At 26.7% G+C, this 19,919-nt stretch overlaps 1 protein-coding gene and 1 long non-coding RNA gene across 2 annotated transcripts in view; one reads left to right on the top strand and one right to left on the bottom strand.

Annotated features, from left to right (window-relative positions):
• The window catches only part of LOC122269370 (uncharacterized), a 104,938-nt gene that overhangs the window by 10,469 nt on the left and 74,550 nt on the right, over nucleotides 1–19,919 (bottom strand). The window lies entirely within an intron of this gene.
• LOC107443691 (uncharacterized) overlaps nucleotides 18,643–19,919 on the top strand; it is a 73,070-nt gene continuing 71,793 nt past the window's right edge. Inside the window, exon 1 of the long non-coding RNA XR_001584017.3 lies at nucleotides 18,643–18,705. This is a non-coding gene — a long non-coding RNA (uncharacterized lncRNA). The remainder of the gene's footprint in view (nucleotides 18,706–19,919) is intronic.

The raw sequence follows: 19,919 nt of genomic DNA, 5'->3' as shown, positions 1-19,919 counted from the left end.
GAAAAAAATTATTTGTCCAGCGGTTGGAAAAGATATATATATATATATATATATATATATATATATATATTGGCTATTGGAAAAAATATTCACGCATTAAGAAGCATACTATATATTCCGTAAGTTTGATGCAGATCAGTATCGATTGAGTAGTAATATTGTCGGAGTTTAGACAGACCAATGCAAACGCAATTTCCAGTGAAACGTGAGGACTGAATAAAAGAGAAATTTTCTCCCACATGTTTACCAAAACAAGTTTGGAAGAAGTTTTTGGTGAGCGAGAGATATATCTAATTATGAGAAACTGGGGAAACAGAGAGCGCATGCAAAAGTAAGGTGAACGAACTAAACAAGCAATAAATCCATTATTGTTTTGACACGCATTCCTAGTTTGGTCCACGCATGTGTTGGCTAATGGCTTCATTACAAACTGCTCATCTAATGTTGAAGGAAGATGCGATATTTTCTCTTCTGATGCAATAAGTGACAAAATATTGTTTTAAAAGACTGTTACACGTTCGCAAAATCACTAAAGTTTTATAAAGAACACGCTTTGTTTGTAGTAACTTGAAAATGTTGATTCATTTACGTTAATTTTGTTTTTTGAGTAGTTAGTTATTTTTTAATGGTAAAGAGAAACTTTAAATTAAGATTTTCTTTCAATAAAAATTGCGTACAATTCGTTTCAATTGTTTAAGATGTTACCAATTTAGGATAAAAATGAAATAATATTTTGAGATTAAATGCATAGTACAAAGTAAAACAGCTGTTATACAGATATTTATTGTTAGTTTAAGATTATGTTTTAAACGCGTTTTCATTTCGACGACAAATTAGGAACGGATTATCCAGATAACATATATTTTCATAAGTTTAAAACTAAAGAATATCTAAGCACAATGAAATAAAAAAAAATAAGTGAAAAAATGTAAGTGCGTTTTTAACGATGTTCCATTTATGAAATATTGGCCTTTGGCTATGGAAAATTTTGACTGTTTTAGCTAAGCTGCAGTACGTGTTTTTTTTTCGGAGGGAAATCGTCTCCACGTAGAAGCCAAAAAAATTGTTAAATATCAATTTTGGTAATGTATTATCTGGCACTTTTTGCTAAGCTTAAAATAATCCTTTATAGACAAGAAATTCTACACATTCTTCAGGATTAGTTTTTAAAAAATATCAAAATGAGCATAATTCATGATTTTAGCTGGTTTTGTATTGTTATGTACCTCTAAATGACTCTATTATTAATTCTCCAAGTAAAATTTGTAAATTAAACAAATATAAAAAATACTACCCATTATATTTTAACTCATTCGATAGCAACAAATTCATCTTGAAAATAAAATAAATAGCAAGAATGAGAAAAGAAAATCTTATCAGTAGCAAGAATCTATTCAATAACAATTGTTGAAAAATTATTGGTGTACATCTTTGTTGCTAAATTTCTACTCTATTGATGGCAAATAACCAAAGTAAAATTATAAGTAGAAAGAATTTCCACAATAGAGAAAAATACTCATAATTAATGCATATCTTTGCATTAACGATAACCTCTGCCATTGTTTTTAGCCCTCTGCAAATTCATCAGAGGTTGAATCTGCAGATATTTATCTATCCTCTTTTATTTCAACATCCTTACTTTTTAAAAATCCTTATTTTTTCTGAATAAGTGTCATAACAACAATTAAATGACATTCGCACAACATAACTCAATGGATCATATGAAATCTGCAAATAGAACTCTTCAAATTTCAATGTTCCAAGAATTGAATAGTTGTTTTTAAACATAGCTCAATTTTAAAAAAAAAATTTGAATTTGATGCCTAATGGATATATTCTGTTAAAAGCTCGCAAATATTGCAGCCGTCTTATAAAAATTGGATTTTTGGTAAATTACAATTCAAGCATAAGGAAAATTACCAAATTTGATCAAATTTTTAAAATTCATAAAAAGTTTAATAATGATGGAAGCGAAACGAAGCGAAATGCAAAAAAAATTACTGATTCTTAAATGTATGAAAAATTATGACATTCAGATTTCACTCATTGATTTCTAATTCAAAACTCGTTTTCCATTTTTGGGACATCGGCATATAAATAATTAAAGCGCTGTGTAAACTTGAAAGCTGAAGCTATGAGTTAAAAAAGGCAGCAAGTTGAAATATTTATGCTGCATTAGCATGACCTTTTCAAAGTTTTTAATACTATTAGATTATGGTCAGGTATTAGCAAAAAGTGTTCTAGGGAAAGACCGTAAGAATAAAATTATGCTTGTAAAACTACCATGATCATAAAAAATTCAGGCTTAAACCTGAAAATGTTTCTCGTAAAATATATTGCCAATGACCGTAATCATAAGGCAATTAAAATTAATCATCAGTTCGAATGTAGGCGTTGTTTGTGGGTCAAGTGAATTTTCTGTTGAATCAAGGCAAAGTAGAGAAGTGCTGCCATCTGACGAGGTGTGAGAGAGTTGCGCGCTTTTTGTCCGTGATCACCAAAATGGAGGAACAGCAAGAGATTTTTTTTCCACTGATGGGATAGAACTCGGGACTTTTGGTACTGTAGCAGGATGCTGTAGCCACCATGTAAAAGAAAATACAACCTGGCTAGGGGAACTTAGGAAACTATATATTATGACTGTTACAGTATGATGTTGTTTGAAACCAAATTATTAAAAGTAATTTATTTCGATTGGACACAATGTGAAGTCCAGTTTTGGTAATGAAACAGTTTTAATATAAAAAAGTATGGTATTGAATATTTTAGTTGAATTCGAAAAAAATATAAATGTTATCAATTTACATTTATTCTAATACATTTTCAACATATCTTTGCGTGAAAGTAATTTTGTGTGAAAGTTAAGAATTATTAATAAAAGTACTTTTGATTTGGAGATTGCAAAATTAATCTAGTATAATGTTTGAAATACACCCTATTATATTTTCCAACTAGTTTCAAAATTTCCAGTATGTTTGCAAACTGATCTCTAACATCATCTCGATTAGCTTTTACAACCATTAGCAGCTGCTCACCCAGAATATTTTATTCAATAACGGGAGCTTTCTGTTTAATTTAATAGTCAACTCAACTAATTTTGCTGAAGTTCATTATAATTATGGGTACTGAGCTTTTTTCTCAAAGGGAGCTAACCTTATAAATAAACGGACAACTCTCCGAATTTTACGAGATCTCCGAATTTTAAGAGAGAGTACAACTTTACTGACGATGAAGATGCCTATAATATTTGGTAAAGAGCATAATTTTTCTTTTAGGTTTAAAGTCGATTATATATAATATCCATCTTCTCATTAATTTAATATCGTAGCAAACCTAAAGAATGCGATAAGTTCAAAAATAATGAACATTTAAGTTTAACACATTCATTCAGCAGTTAATATCATTACAACAGACGTGTAAACAAAACCTCATGATATATTGTTAAAAAGTAGCACTTAGAGGGTAATATATTTCAAAACTTTATTCTTTAAAACATAAATATGTTCGAACTTGTGCTGAAATTTATTTTTTTTAACTTAATAAAACAATGAGTTTTTGCTTTTACTTAGCCAATCGATAATAGAAAGAATGAACTATTTGTCTCACTTATAACGAAAGGGGGAGGCTGTAATGCCCTTTAGTATCTCTTCTCTTGTACATTACATCAGAGACTTTTACTGCTGTTGTCGAATTACTCATGTTCTTATCGCTTTTGTGAAGCATAAAACTTTTAGTTATATATCATGGTGAAAAAGGGATTTTTGGAAAGGATATACCAGTGGTGTCACATATTTTACCAAAAGTAGATAGTAAAAATCTAATCACACACACACATATATATGTATATAACTTTNATATATATATACTATAGAGAGAGAGATCCTATGACTAATTAAAATTATTTTAGTTCTTAAATGCACCATTTAATTATGCATCAAAAAATTTAATTAGCATGAGTCACAACATAGTGAATAAAAAAATATTTTTTGAGAACATTGTCCAAACAAGAAAATTTTGTTGTAAAGCTTTGAACACTGCATAATATTATTCAAATTACGCAATGCCTGGTGAACCGTTTAAACCATTATATCAGAGCAATAAATATCGAAAATCGAAATCAGGTGTTAAAAGTGATTTAATGCAATTAGAATGAGATTTGATTAGAAATTTTGAAAAAAATTGCCTGTAAAATTTCTGGAGTGAATGTGGAAATTATCGCCCTTTTAAAGGGGATAACTTTAATTTACGAAATATTTAAGATGAAAAATTGTTGTTTATGCTAAGTTATTATGTTATGAAGTAATTTTCTTTGTCAACAGATTATAATAACAAGCGAGATCAGTTGCTAGAAAATCTCATGAAATCCCAGTTCGCCAAAAGTAGTATGGTAAACGATCCATATAGGCAAATTTATTTTTTTTCCGAAAAAGTAAAAAATATGCCGACAAATGAATGTAAAATATGCAGTTTTCCCAATCTTTAAAATTACAGAGCTTTAGTTATAATATTTTTAAGCTTTCCTACTTAACAATAATTTTTATAAATAACGAATGGCTTTTTCTCAGCAGCTGGAGAGGAGACAGGTGAGAACAAAAGTCATTACAACATAGTTTTCGGTGATACTGCTTGCTTGTATTTTTTGGCTAATAGCTACATCATTGCAGTTTTTGGGTTTCAAAAACTTATGTTTGTATTTAAACGCTTGTGAGTGTATTATAATTTGATTTCCTTCCCCTGAAACTCTTTCTCTTCCTCAAACTATTAGATTGCTATCACCCCGACAACTTATGTTAAATTACCAAATTTGAGACTGAATTTTTAATAAGCGATAAAATCTTTGCTTAGTTTAATCTCATTGTTATTATTTTTTTAAATATTGCAAGACTTAAAACATTTTTACAATTTCTGCAGAATAACAGAAGCAAGTTCCGCTTTTATTATTCATGCTATCATTACCAATATCATGAAACTAACAGTAAATCTTTAAATACATAGAGCGGAAAGATTGCACTACACCATAACAAAATCATCCAAATTGGAAGCTTAAATGATTATGTAATAAATATCTGAACACCTCGGCTAAATGACAAAATCAAATAGTACGACATCTATCAGTAATAATTCACTGATAATAATTAATTTTGGTAATCTATAATATTCGATATATTATTCCATTTATAATATTATTTACTTATCGATAATATTATGAAAATTGTATTCAGTTCATTTGACAAGTAAAAGTAAACTTTTTATCAGTATACGCGCTCCAAGCTCTGTGATTTATATATCTGCTTAGCTAACAATTTAGTTGCAACGTAAGTATTTTTTTTTAAATAATGCACTTTTATATTTTCTAACTATACATACCATTTTGTCTTAGAGTAGTTCCTTAAAGCGCTTAAAACAATGGAGTAAGTTAAATCGCAAAAGAAATCGAAAAATTACTTTTTATTTACATTTTTAAATAAAGTAACTAATTCAAAACTAAATATACATCTAAAATATTTTTTTTTATAAATACGATATCAACTGCAAGAATATTTATGAACTTTAATTTATTAGTAACTGTCATTTTAAAAAGTTTTCAAAGTGATATCGTTTTGCAATTTCTTAAATTTCGCTCTGTCGACATTAATTTAGTTCGGATTTCCTAAAAAAGTATTGGAAAAAAGAAAACCATTCAGAATCTTAAATTTCATTATTGAATTTAATATTATCGTTAAGTTGTAGCAAAGGCTACGTAATAATTCATTTTAGGAAATAAGATATATCAAGTTCAGTCTTTTAATTCAATACTACAGTCTGAGCTCTACATTGTTACAAAAAATAAATAATAAATAACATGATAATTAAAATATATTGTAAAAAACCCACCTCTACCAAGCGCAACTGGGAGAGTAAGGCGCGCTAGTTCTAATTTAAAATATTTAAATCAAATTGAAATTATCATATTTTATTGATTATAATTTAAATGTTGTGGTTATTTTACATAATAAAATTTTTTCAAAAAGTGCATATCTATTATAATTTAACAGTTTAACCATGCAATGAGAATTTGAATGCATTATTTATAATTAAGAAAAATGTCATTTAGTAAATATTTATTTAGTCATCCAAAGTTCGCCAGTCTTCGTTAAAAGGATTCCACAGTGGGGCAACCATGAATAAAAATAGCTTTTTTTTATCTATTCAGAAATTCTCAGTAGTGAGTTTAAAAGTTAAATAAATTTATAAGAATTAACAATACATTGTTTATTTTACTTGAAATAGATTTCAAATATGAAAAATATGAATTCTTAAAAATTCGTTTAAATACTCCCCTAAAATCTAATCTTGTCTGAAGTGTTAAGAGGTTCACATTCATTAAAAATCTATCTTGATTTATTAAAGTATTATATCGTCTTCTTTTAAATGTTTTGAAACATTATGAGAAAATTTGAATTTCGTATTAAAAACTTATTCTCAATTGTTTACATAATTTCACTAAAACAATCTGGATTGCTTATGCCTCATTTATAATACAGTTGAATAATAATTAATACTTCATTAGAATCGACCAACTGTGCATGCTTAGTTAATAATTATTTATTCTACGAGTGAAGCTTGATAAACAAATTTAAACTAATGATCTGCTCGGTTTATTCATTCAGACAATGGTTTAAAGAATGTATGCTACTTTATTGTTTCAATTATTTTCCTTCTTTATTTTGAACTAAATCTTTTTATCGATTTCTAATTATAAATATCTTTATTGTATAAAAAATCTAACTTACATTCATGTAAGTGTTCATCAATTCGTGTAATTTTCTTTATTAAGAAAATTACGAGTTTAAAAATGATAAACATGAATGTTTTCAAACTGATGTATAGGAATTTACAGCATTGAAAATTAAAATGTAAAATTTTATCTTTTCGAAGTTTTTGTTATTTTAACAAATTTCAGCTGTGCAAATCCTTTGTAACAAATTAAACTTAAAAAAATAGTTAAACATGTATTAAAAATACTGCAAATGCCCGTAAAAAGCGTTAGATGAAAAGCTTCTTGGACATGACACTTTTTACAATCAAAAGGAAACCTTTAATGTAAAGGAAACCTTTAAAAGGACCCTTAAAAAGGAAACCTTTAATGTTTCTTTTCAGATTGAGAAAAATTGTCTATAAAACTTCGTTCATAGACAGTTAAGTCATAAGATCTAAACATTTTTTAGAAATAAAAATGTTATGAATTTACTAAATTGAAGAATAAAATTAGAAATAACTTATATATAAAAATTAAGGAAATTTTTTTTTGCATAATTAATCATTTTATTTGAATTTTCAAGGTGCAAAGTCCTTAAACTCAGCTACTATAAAATCAAAAAAATCTCGTCGGCCCTAAATATGTTCTAACATATATCAGTAAAAGATATAAGCAAACTAGCCAATTATACATAAAACTTTGTTCATTGACAGTTAAGTCATAAGATCTGAACATGTTTTAAAAATTAAAAAGGAGATTTAAAAATTTATAAACTTAAAGGAAAAAAATAGAAATAATTTAAATATAAGAAAATTAAGAGTTTATAAAATTGAAGAAAAAATAGAAATAACTTAATTATAAAAAATAAAAAACAAATTTTTTACATAACTAAGCACTTTATTAAAGTTTTATAATGCAGAGCCTTAAGGCTCAGTTACTATAAAATCCAAAAAATCCCGTCAACCCTAAAGATTTTCTAACTTATATCAGTAAAGGATAAAAGCAAAGTAGTCAAAGGTGCATAAAACTCCGTTCATAGACAATTAAAGCATAGGATCTTAACTTTTTACAAACTAAAAAGAAAAAATTAAGAGCTTATAAAATTGAAGAAAAAAATGAAAATAACTTAAATATTAAAAATTTAAGGCAAATTTTTACATAATTAGTCATTTTATTTTAATTTTTAAAGTGCAGAGATTCTTAAACTCAGCCACTATCTGCTATAAACTAAGTCAAAAAAATTTCGTCTGCTCTAAAGATGTTCTCTTAACATATATGAGTAAAATATATAAGCAAAGTAATTAATTGTACATAAAATTTAGTTCATAGACAGTTAAATTATAGCATCTAAACTTTTTTTTAAAAATTAAATTAAAAATTTTAAAATTTTATAAAATTAAGGAAAAACTAGATAAAACTTAAACATAAAAGAATTAAAAAAAGTTTTTACATAATTAATAGCTTTATTTAAAGTTTTAAAATGCAGAGTTTTAAATTCACAACTATAAAATCAAAAAAATCTCGTCGGCCCTAAAGATGTTCTCTTAACATATATCAGTAAAAAATATAAGCAAAGTAGTCATCAGGGAAATTTATCTTTCCCAAGCTTCAGTCTAATTAGTAAATTCTAACCATTTTGGTACTGAAATATTTTATCTTTTTTTAAAAGCTAAGCATCGCAGCAGGATACTTAGAAAAGGTTAGAGCAGTGCTTTTTTTTTCTTTACTCGATGAAGTATGAGATGGATAAAAGAGTTTTGGCTCAGTGCCAGCTAAGGCAGCCTTTCCTAAAGACATACCTCGTCATTGTGTAGAATAACCAACGATTTTTTAAACGTAAGAACCTAATACTTTTTTTTAAATTTTTTAATCTTGAAACGTAATGATAAAGTACACCAACAGAAAAAAGTTTTAACAGGAATCATTCAAGGAAAGAATACAGCACGAAAAAATTTCTTTTTTTCAAATGGCAATTTATTAAATAGGGAGTTATAATACGGTAATAACAAAGTAATAACCGTAATGAAAGGCAATTTTGATGTAAGTAGTTATAATCGTAGGGTTTAAAAGCAAGGTCATGAAACAAAAAACTTTATATGATCATATAGGTTTCAGACCTATGTTTCTTCCATAATTGATTTGAACTAATTACCCAAAAAAGGCAAAATATTTATAAGCTATGAGAAGAAGAAAAAACAGTATTTGAAATTTTGCTTTTTTTACCCGTAATGTTTTGAAATTAATTCGCCGTGAAGAGAAAATCCTCCATGCACATCAATTATTTATGGCTAATAATATAGAAATTAACTTTCACCTAACTAACACTTTTAACTTTAACTTTTAACTTGCACTTTTAACTATTTTATTTTTACTAATAAACAAACTTACACTTTTATTTCAGGACTAAAGGAATGCATTTTGAATGAGTTTTCGAAAAAACACAACAAGTTTAGAAAATCACTTTTTACCCATTTTATTCGAAGGAGAATTAGTTGTGAGATAAATTTAATTTTTTGAGCCAAGCTTTAAAACCTAGCTTTTAGTCAATTGTTAGAAATTTCTCGGAAAACATTATTAAATAACAAATTATTTAGTTGTTATTTTACCGTATTTATACAAAACAGTCAAATAACCATAAATAAGAGAGTATTCAAACTGTTAAGCGAGAGAAAAATCGTTTATTAACTGCTTTTACCTCATATTGTTAAAATACCAGAATTTAATAGCACCAACTAGACCCACATAATGAAACCACTTTGTTCCTTGCAGATGGATACATATTATAACTGAAAAGGCTAATCTGTCAATCAATAGACCAATAGAACGGGTGTTTAAGTCCCATCGTTGACATCGCAATAATTCCTCCATTGAAGCCTGAAGAGTTCTCAGTGTCTTGCTCTCTCCAGTTTGTGACGCTGTACTATTTTAACATGATTATCACATTCACGCATGGATTACAGCACTATAAAGCTGCTTAACTATCTACAATGTCTAGTAAAGTTTTTTTACGGTTTTGAAACCATGCCAGTTGTAAATGGTTAAAATCCATATAGTTTCGCATATATATATATATATATAAGAGTAATTGTCCNTTTATATATATATATATATATATATATATATATATATATATACAATACATATTACGTCTGATATCTTAAGTAATAAAAGGGAAATAAATGATTCTATTTTTCTAAACATTTTCAACATTTTCAAGACAGTACATCTGATTTTTTGGCGCGAGTAGACTAGTTTAGAATTCCATACTTCAAGACAGCAACATATCCTTGTAAACTGCAATTTTACTTTTCTGTTTAAAGCTGAATTTTACAGAATGGAATAAAATTGAGTTAGAAAATATGTACATAGACCATTTTACACGTTTCTTGATGTGTTTCTTTTTTTGGGAATCATTAAAAGTTACGGATATTTAATGTTCAATTTTTAAGGCCGACTAACCTTTACAGTAAAATTGGCTACATTTATATTTTCTTTTAAAAAAGATATGAGGATATGTTAAAATTAGCTTTTAGATTTATCCAACATTTACAATTAAACAATTACTTAAGATTAAAATTTAAAAATAGACGAAAAATAGAGCTGTTTCCCACTAATACATACTATTAATGAATTTATTATATTATAATAATAATAAAATTTATTTTACAATTCTTAAATAATTTTTTAACGTAACAAAGGAAAAACCTCTAACTTAAACTTGTTATAAATTTTCAAAGATATCAGTCCCTTTAGAGGCAATGCTGAATTTGTTTGCTATTATTTCCAGCTACAGTTTCTTCTTGTAAACTTTAAACAATGGAAGTCTTTTTTTTAGCACCTGCTAACGAGAAATAATCTCTGTAAATTTCCCATAGGAGAATGGTAAAAATGTTCTAAATTGGTAAACAATGTGACAAAATATTTTTGAAGAAAATGTGTTGATATCCAAAGAAATCTTGTGAAATAAAATAAATAAATCGAAACATTTATTAATGTTTTTTACTTATTCATTTTACTTGTATACCACTTTGGAACGAAAATTCCTTGTTAATTTTCAATAAATAATATGTTGCTTTAGAACTCATTTCGAGAAATATACTTTAGTGAATAAGGCTTTAGGATGAAAGTTCGGAATATTTATTATAAATGTAAGTTCAAAACCTATTCCCATGCTCCATATTACAGTTTTTAACATTGTATTTGCCTCTTTATATTCTGGTACACTTGTTTAGCCCGTCTGAAGCAAAGTTTATCCATTATCATAAGAAAATTTATTTGAAAGTTCTAAGCAATAATTATCAATGAAGTAATATTTTTTTAAAGTATTAAACAGGATCTTGGATAAATTTGTGTAAATAACACATTTTTGACATCAATCGAAATTTAATTTATATCTTATAAGTAGCTTTTGCAACACCTTAATTTAAATATGGTAAAATTTTACTCTATATTTATCACTTGAATTTAACGAATAAATATCTTCAAAGAAAACTGAAAATTTGGTTTTCCAAACTAAATTATAATTGAGAGCTAATAGTTTTTAAGCAATTACCTAACTTAACACTATTATATAATTTAATTTTACTATCATGTCCTATACATTATATATAATAATAGTTTTTAAATGCCATTTTATGGATTTTGATGTCTGCGTTTGAGTAGTCATATTAAGAAAATATGACAATTATTTGTTTTTTATTGAGATTAGAAATTATATTCAATAGTTTTCTTTCAAATCTGTAACCAGTATCAGGCTAGAGACTTTTTAGAATTCCTAGAAAACACCACTCTTAGCTCAACATAGAACAGAGGTCAAAACTTAAGTTTGGTTTTGGCTTCCAAAAAAAGAAAGAAAAACGAGTAATACCACTATAGAAATACCTGAGATCTCATAATAAATTTATTTTGATTAAAAGTGATTAAGATTGAAAAACAATAATAATCACAGAGTATCTCATTATGTGATATTTAAATACGCCTAGTATAAATTGATGAAACTAACGAATTGTTCATAAAATGTAAAATAAAATAAACTCCAAATAAAATTATTTTCCCAAAAGCAGATTTATGTTATTCCTGCAGAGCTACTTACAAAATTAAAAAAACATCTATTTGTGTGCTTAGTTTTATGTATGCAGTTTTAAATTGAAAAAAAAATGCTTTTGAACTAAAAAAAACTTTAAAAAAACTCGTATGGTTTTTGAATTTAAACCTATCTGTTCTGTATGAAGATATCTATTGAAATATCAACTGAAAAATTTTTTTTCAGTGATTTAGTATTTTTGTAAACATTTTGTTTTTAATATTTATGGCTCAGTGATTTTTCGATTAAGGTATGATTAGCAGCTGAGTTTTTTAATTATTTTACTTATGCAAAGGAGCCAACAAAAAATCTACTAATTAATTTATGAAGCACAATAATAAATATCTTTTTGAAATGGTTATTGAAAACATCTGATTTCTTCAACTAAATACAATTCTTTAAACTTGCTTAAAAATACCTCACAAAAAGCATTTGAATGATTTAACGTACATCCAATTCAAGCTATATATAAAAAAAAACATTTTTAAATTAAATCTTAATTTAATTTTACATGTAAGCGTTTACTTTCTTACAGATAAAAATCTTTTAATGATCGTTAAATTAAACATTACAAAAATGATAAATAACTTTATATTTTTTTGCGTTTATCTTATTTTGAGTTAATGAGACTTTAAATTAGTTGCATTACATTTATGATTTTATTTATTTTCAGAGATGCAGTTAAAATAGCAAAAAAAATTAAATTACAAATACAAGTAAGAATGTTTAAAAAAATATAAACGTTTGAGGGGACATCCTAAATAAAAAATTTAATTTAATTAAATTGGATTTTTAACTTTGCCATAAAAACTGAATGTCTGAATAAAAATGTAAATAGTTAAAGTAGGGGATATTTTTCAAACATTTCATTTGTATTTATTTATATACCTTATTTTTTTTATTTCAGTTTCGAATCGAAGAAGAAAGCTCTTCACAAAAAAAGAAAAGCTATCTGTCTTCAGATTGCTAACGGAACTTTTCTTTTCCAAGTATTTTTAATTTAGTAATGGAAACTAAAAATTTTAAGAAGTTTTCATCGCCAAAAAAAGATTTCGGAAATGTGGTTTTGTGAGAGAAAAAAAGACTTTCCAAGGATTTTCATCCTGTGGAATTTTTTCCTATACAGATATGGAATTAGTGGATTTTCAAAACATAAAATTCTGAGGCAAACTTTCAGTAGTTCAATTATAGTGCTTTCCATATCACACGAAAAGATTTTTTTTAACTTTCAGTCTAATTTTTTTTCTATCTTTTTTTAAGTATTGGAGACAGAAACACGTTATCTTTTTCATATTTAACAATAGTTTTACCCATCTCACAGCAATGAGTGACAATTTTAATTTTTGCACACTTTTCTAAAAATTACATACCTGACATGTTACATACATAATAAAAGGTCATTGGAAGAATCTTTTGCATTACCTAATGTTTAGCGTTACATTACGTTTAAGTTTTGAATATATTAAGATTTGGGTATTTATGAGGATTAATTGCAGTGCCATTCCCAAAAGATGAAAGATTGACATGCAAACATTGGTTCTTACAAAATTTGAACCTCTTTTTAAGCTACATCGGGAAAAAAAATTTCAAATTTATCAGAATATATTAAAAGCTTCCACGTTTCTGACCCTAAGAGACCACCAAAAAGCTCTGTAATTTTTACCGTAGAGCTTTGGTAACGATTTTCTTAAAATGAATAATAAAATGTGGTTTTAGATTGTGTCATAAAATTCGATAAATTAGGTAAAATTTAATAATTTTATTATGATAACTTAGAGCATGGCATAAGAAACAGTTATTCGGTAAAATTTACTTTTCAGTTTCGAATTTTATACTAGATGTGTGATATTACGAATTATAGTTTTCAAAACCAGAATTTCCGGTAAACCGTAACCGTCTGAATAAAAAAATTACCAAATGAATGGTTGAAATACCGTGTATTTTGGTTTTCTTTATGTTATGCTGATTCATTTTGGGTGCTATTAGCTTCAATTAACTAATTACAGTCCACTTCTCAATAAGACAAACTCAATAACCATTGTTGCTGTCATATCTGATTTTTTTCAGTAGCAAACAAAGCATTAGTTTTAGTCAGAAAGAGATACATTTTTTAAATGTATAAAGATGTATGCATAAAGATAAACATTTTTTAAAGACTCCCTTAATATTAATAGGTATAATTTTAATCTAAAGAGAAAGTTTAACTTAAAAAATCACATAAATTGTTTTTATGTTAGGCTAACAATGAACACGTTAATTGTGTAGCTTTCTCCTTACGTAATCTGTACAAAGTAGTTCTGTATAGATAATGATATGAAAGGAAAGAAAGCGTTTTTTAAGGTCGTAAATTTTATTACTTTTCAGCCTTTAGATTTTTAAAAAAAGCGTTTAAATTTTTACGATGGAGAGGAAGGGAATACAATTTTGTACGACAAATATATATATATATATANTTGCAGCTTATGCGCAATAAATGAAACTTATTGTTTTTCTTAACTTTCTTCGTGTTTTCTTGTATATATATATATATATATATATATATATATATACATATATGGATAAAGAGAAATGATTAAATAGTTAGATATTTAAAGTCAATACTGGCAAAAAGAAGATAAAATTCAAATTGTTTGGTGAGTTATGCAAATATATGAAAAAACTCAAAATATTTTGTGCAAAGGATTTTTCTTTAAAAAATTAAAAGAAATACACTCACTTTTTGTACTTTTATTCTTTTTTGTATTTAATGGAATCAAAATATTTTAAATACCAAAACCAATTTTCATCTATATAATCAAATACTTAAATACGCCATTATAAATGAGGCGATAGTCAAAAATGATTTTCCACAGCATTTTTAAAATCATTCATACTTAATTTGTAGTAGCGTGTAAAAGTCTAAACGAGACATTTTTATAATTATAAGATGTTTTATATATTTTAAAAGAAGAATTGTGTGATTATCAACAAAAGAAAAATCATTTACGTTTTTAACTCGTTTTTCTCTAAACGGTGTTTTTAGAGCAGTTAAAGTTTTTAAATAACTAAGATATTCCTGTAGGATCCTATTAAACAATATTTTTAAGCACTTTTTGTTCTTTGATCCATTGCAAATATAAAGCATTTAGATGAAGATATATTTAATATAAAAACTATTTTGAAAACATTTTTCTTCTGTATTTAAATTGATTCGTTCCCCACTCAGCATTGACCTATTCCCGAACTCGGTGAATCAGTTTTAAAACATCATGTAAAAATTTTTCTTTCTAAAAAAGTGGGAAGATAACCTTTTTGGAAAATAATATTTGCATCAGTATCTAGAAAATCTTATAACATTGTAATAAGCTCAATCTAACAATAAAAATTCAACTTTTTTTTACTAAATTTAATTTTGCAATCGAGAATATTAATGAATACCGAAGCTAATTCTCTCCAATCAATATTCAATACGCAACGATTCTCCATTCCAAATAATTCTGCATTTTTATAATTCTACTTTCCAAATTTTTCTATGTTCCTAATGATTAAACCATACTTTTTTAAGAAACGTTTTCATCTACTAAGTTTAAATCCACTTACTAAACTTATTCAAAATGAAACCCTACACTGTTGGAAATTTCTCTGAAAAAAAGGTTAAACAACGATCTATTTAATTGATATTTTACGAAAGGCAAACGAAACAGTCAAATAACCATAAATAAAATAATAATTAAACTGCTAACTGTGAAAAAAACTGTTTATTAACTGCTTTCATCTAATACGGTTCAACAACAACAATTTTATCTCACCAACTGAGCTCAACTAATGAAGCCGCTTAGTTCCTTGCAGATCGGTACATATTATAGCAAGGAGGACTAATCTGTCAACCTCATGACCGACAGATCGAGGGTTTGAGTCCCGGCGTTGACACCACAATACTCCCTCAATTTCTTTCAACGAATGAAAAGTTTTAATTGTCCTACATTCTCCAATTTGTGACCGTGGAGTATATTAGAATACGATGCACTCATTCATGCAAAGATAGCAGCACCCTAAAACTGCTAAACTATCTCCAATGTTCGGATAGTTATTTTCCGGTTTAGAAGCCAAGCTTGTTGTAAATGGTCATAAAATCATATAGTTTTGTATCCATTGCTTTTTAACCATACTAGTTGTAAACGGTTTTAAAACCGTAATGCTGAAAAATGTTTTTTAATATAAATTTTACAGTTAATTGGATGAACAGACTGCAGTCGGTTACTGTACCATAATTTTAGAAGGAAAATTCTAACAGTGTGCATGAGCTACAAACGATTATTATGTTTACGGAATGATTTTAAAAAAAATCAAATAGAATTTTCAGTCCACGAGAAATCTTCTTCCTAAAATGACTTTCCGAAAAATAAATTTACTCTTTCACTATATATAAGGTTTTTCTCTTGTTTTCTTTCCTTTTTTCAGATGCCGAGGTATACTTGAGCTATATATTTCGTCAGAAATGCTTCTTTTTCGTTTCCATTGGATCTACCAACACTTTCTATCGAATCCTAGGATATAGAAATGGGATATTGAAATAGAAATAGTTTACACTTCTTACAAGATCTTTTCGGTGATATGTGGATACGATACGTAAGAGTGACAGAGACGAGTGACGCCATTACCGACAACCTGTCACTTTGAGCTTATAATGTAGAGACAAGATTTTCCATACGTGTTGTAGCATAGATGTTAGGTGGCCATTTTGAAAAGTTTGGGAAGCAAAGTAACTCAACGGACATTTACATTTTACATTTCTGAATAAAATCATGTTTTTAAACTTTTCGTTTCTCTTTTTTCCTTCAATTTTGTCATCATAACCTGATTAAAATACGTGATTTACTTGAGTATTTTTGTTTAGATTAAGAGGTTTTATTAATTTGCTATAAGATCATCGTCATTCCCGAGAAATGAAATTAAATTAAAAATTATTATTATTTGCTTCATTTAAATTTCATGTAAAAAATTATTTAAAGGAATTTAGAATTCAATTTGGAATAAAATAATAACTATTTTACGTTCATTTAAAAATTAGAAAAATTTTCAAGATTTTCTATGATCTATATAATGACATGAGTATTATACTGTAGCTCTGGATCAATAAATTGCCAGTGCAATTTGATCGTAGTTTATAATTCCCGGATTATTGATGTGGTAATTATATTACGAAATTTAGAATTCTTTATCACTAATTGGATTATCTTTTGTTAGATTATTGTTAGAGAAGCATTAATCTGGAATCCCAATAGAGGAAACCACTCTGTCTAATTTTTAAATATCTATATTTTAGTAATCATTTAATCTAATAAATATCGTTATAAGACAAAATATTACTTGGAGGAACTTGTTTATGATTTGGACAGCCTTTGCACGTTGTTATAAATATTTACATGTTATAGCATTTACAAGTACGATAAAATGATGATTTGTAAAACAAATTAAGGCAATTTGAATCATTATAGAAATTAAACAAAATAACGTATTTTATAACAAGTATCACATGCTTGAAAGTTCAAAAATTTGGTAAATGTGATAAAGATTAGTAAATTTATCATGATACCTTTGAGCATGGCATGGTAAAAACTCTTTAGTCGGTTAAATGTAAATTTTAGTTATGTATTTTTTACTAAATGTGCAGTAATAAGCACCATAATTTTGAAAATCCGAATTTCCAGTAAACCATCACCATATAGACGGAAAAACAACCATATGAACATTTTGAAAACTTCCTATTTTTGTTTTATTAACCAGAATTGTGGATTTTTTTCACCAGAAATGTCATTATATATAGTACATATAGTATCATATAGTATAATTTTACCAGAATTTTTTTCTCCGTGCATTAATTTATAAGCATCAGCTGCTTAATATATTTAACTAAAATAGAAGTAAAACTAACTAAATTAAGAAAAAAATATTTAAATCACATATTATTTAACTAACTAATAAAATCAATATAGAACTACGTTAATTACTAAATCACAAACTTTTTATTCGCAAATTAACTAAATCAAGCACTAACAAAATAATTATAACTTAAAGTTGTAACTGACTAAATCATTCAATACATTTTTTTAAATATAATTACATTTTCAGCCGCTATTAAAATATCGTCATTTGAAAATTACTCTATTGAAAACCAGAGACTAAAAACAGTTAAATTAGTCCCGATTAAAGAGAAGAGAGAATATCTGATTAAAGAGAACTTTTCATGATTTACATTGCTCTCAAAAATTTCAGCATCTCTTATGCGAATTTCATAAAAATGAAATAAAACTTCTACGAAAACTGTTTTCTATTGTTAGATTTCTATTTTTTTAGCTTCCTTTTCTTGTAAACTTATGAAATTACAGTTATCCTATTCATCTGAATAAATAGATTTTATTCTGTAGATTCAGGTCGGCATTGATTAAAAAGTTCATTCTAAATTTTATAGCAAGTGCTGGGCATTTTTTTAATTTAACGAAATATACAAGTAGAAATGACAAGGGATAAAATCATTGATGCAGGATAAAATTATTTAATTTTTGAATGTTTAAGGAGTTAGAAAGTCATAAACTTCATAATCATTATTTGAAATTTGAAAAAAATAATAAATAAATAAATATTAAGAACTCTTTTACTGGTTCGAATTCGTAGCATAATAAATATATATATATATAAGCAGAGTAAAATGTACGGCTGACTGTGTTCCGTATAAAAAACAAGTTTCATTAACATCAAATTTCAAGATTAGTTACAAAGTTAGTCAAAAGATGGCACTTTGGACAGAAAAGTCAGTAAAGCAATGCTTTTTTATGTTGCGTGTCAGAGATTTTCTACGAAAATGTTTGCTCAGGCATCTATTAATTTGAGAACGCAAGTGATGGTAATTATGAAACCATTCTTTTATGAATTTTCTTAATTCGCAGCACTCTCTTTGTAATTATAAATTACCTGGTTTTCTAAGTTCTTGTTCGTTTTACTTTAAATGATTTTCCAAACCATCAGTATTTTCTGGGAAACTCACTAAATGCCTAAATTTTATTTATTGTTGTACTTTTCTTCTCAAGTTCAAAAAACTTGATGCTCTCGTTTGAATGTTCTTCTAAATTAAACAAAATCTACATGAAGGGTATATTTTTATTTTTTTAAAGTATAAACTTATGAAAACAAATCTGATCTGATTTTTAATCATGTTCGACATTATATTCGTTATTAATAGTATAATAATAAATTAATAACAAATTTAATCGTTATTAACGAACGTGAACCATAAAAAGATTGACTCAAAATAATAAAAATTGATGAAGAGGTAAAGAGAATTTATCTCATTTTCAAAAGTGACACTAATATTATAAATCTTTTACTTTATGAGAGCAAAAAAATGAATGAATGGGACTGGGAAACAAAAGCCTTTTACTTAGTTTGATGTCAGAAAAAAAGTGCTGTAAAAGTTTAAAAATGAAACACTGAAACAAGCGGTAAAAATGCACACCATGGCAGTTTTCCAAGAAAAATGACAAGATTACTTTGAAGGATTTTTCTCTTTGCAAAAAATTCTTCTGAGAAATTATGATATTTTATCTTACGAGGAAAAAAAAAATAACTTCGCGAATAAATTTTGAGGAAAGTTTTTATATTTGATATTTTAGCAGAAATTGACATGTTTAGATTGTCGAAATAATTTAGCTATTTATCTCAGAATTTTGTCAATAAAATCAATGAAAATGGATCAAAATTTAAGTTTTGTTTTATACATTATTACTCCACAAAGGATAGATTTTCTTTTTAGTTAGATTAGAAATATGAGATTAAGAAAATTAGCTCTTAAATATCGTTTAACCAATATGTTGATTTATAGTTTCCTTTTAGAGAAATTTATGAGCTTAGAAGTTTACTTCAAATGCAGATCAAAAGGATACAGCGATAAAGGGTACATAAACCAGTAAATGTTAGTTAATCCATATGTTAACCAATAGGACTATAAATGTTTTTACCATTTTTGAGAAGTAATAAATTTTGAAGGAGTGGATAGTAGCTAGAAAGTGTTCAGTTTAAACTGTTATTTCATTTCTAAATCAGTTCGAACCTTGGGAGCAA

The sequence above is a fragment of the Parasteatoda tepidariorum genome, chromosome X1 (genome assembly GCF_043381705.1).
Source record: "Parasteatoda tepidariorum isolate YZ-2023 chromosome X1, CAS_Ptep_4.0, whole genome shotgun sequence".
NCBI classification, from domain to species: Eukaryota; Metazoa; Arthropoda; class Arachnida; order Araneae; family Theridiidae; genus Parasteatoda; species Parasteatoda tepidariorum.
This window is presented reverse-complemented; position numbering and strand designations above follow the sequence as displayed.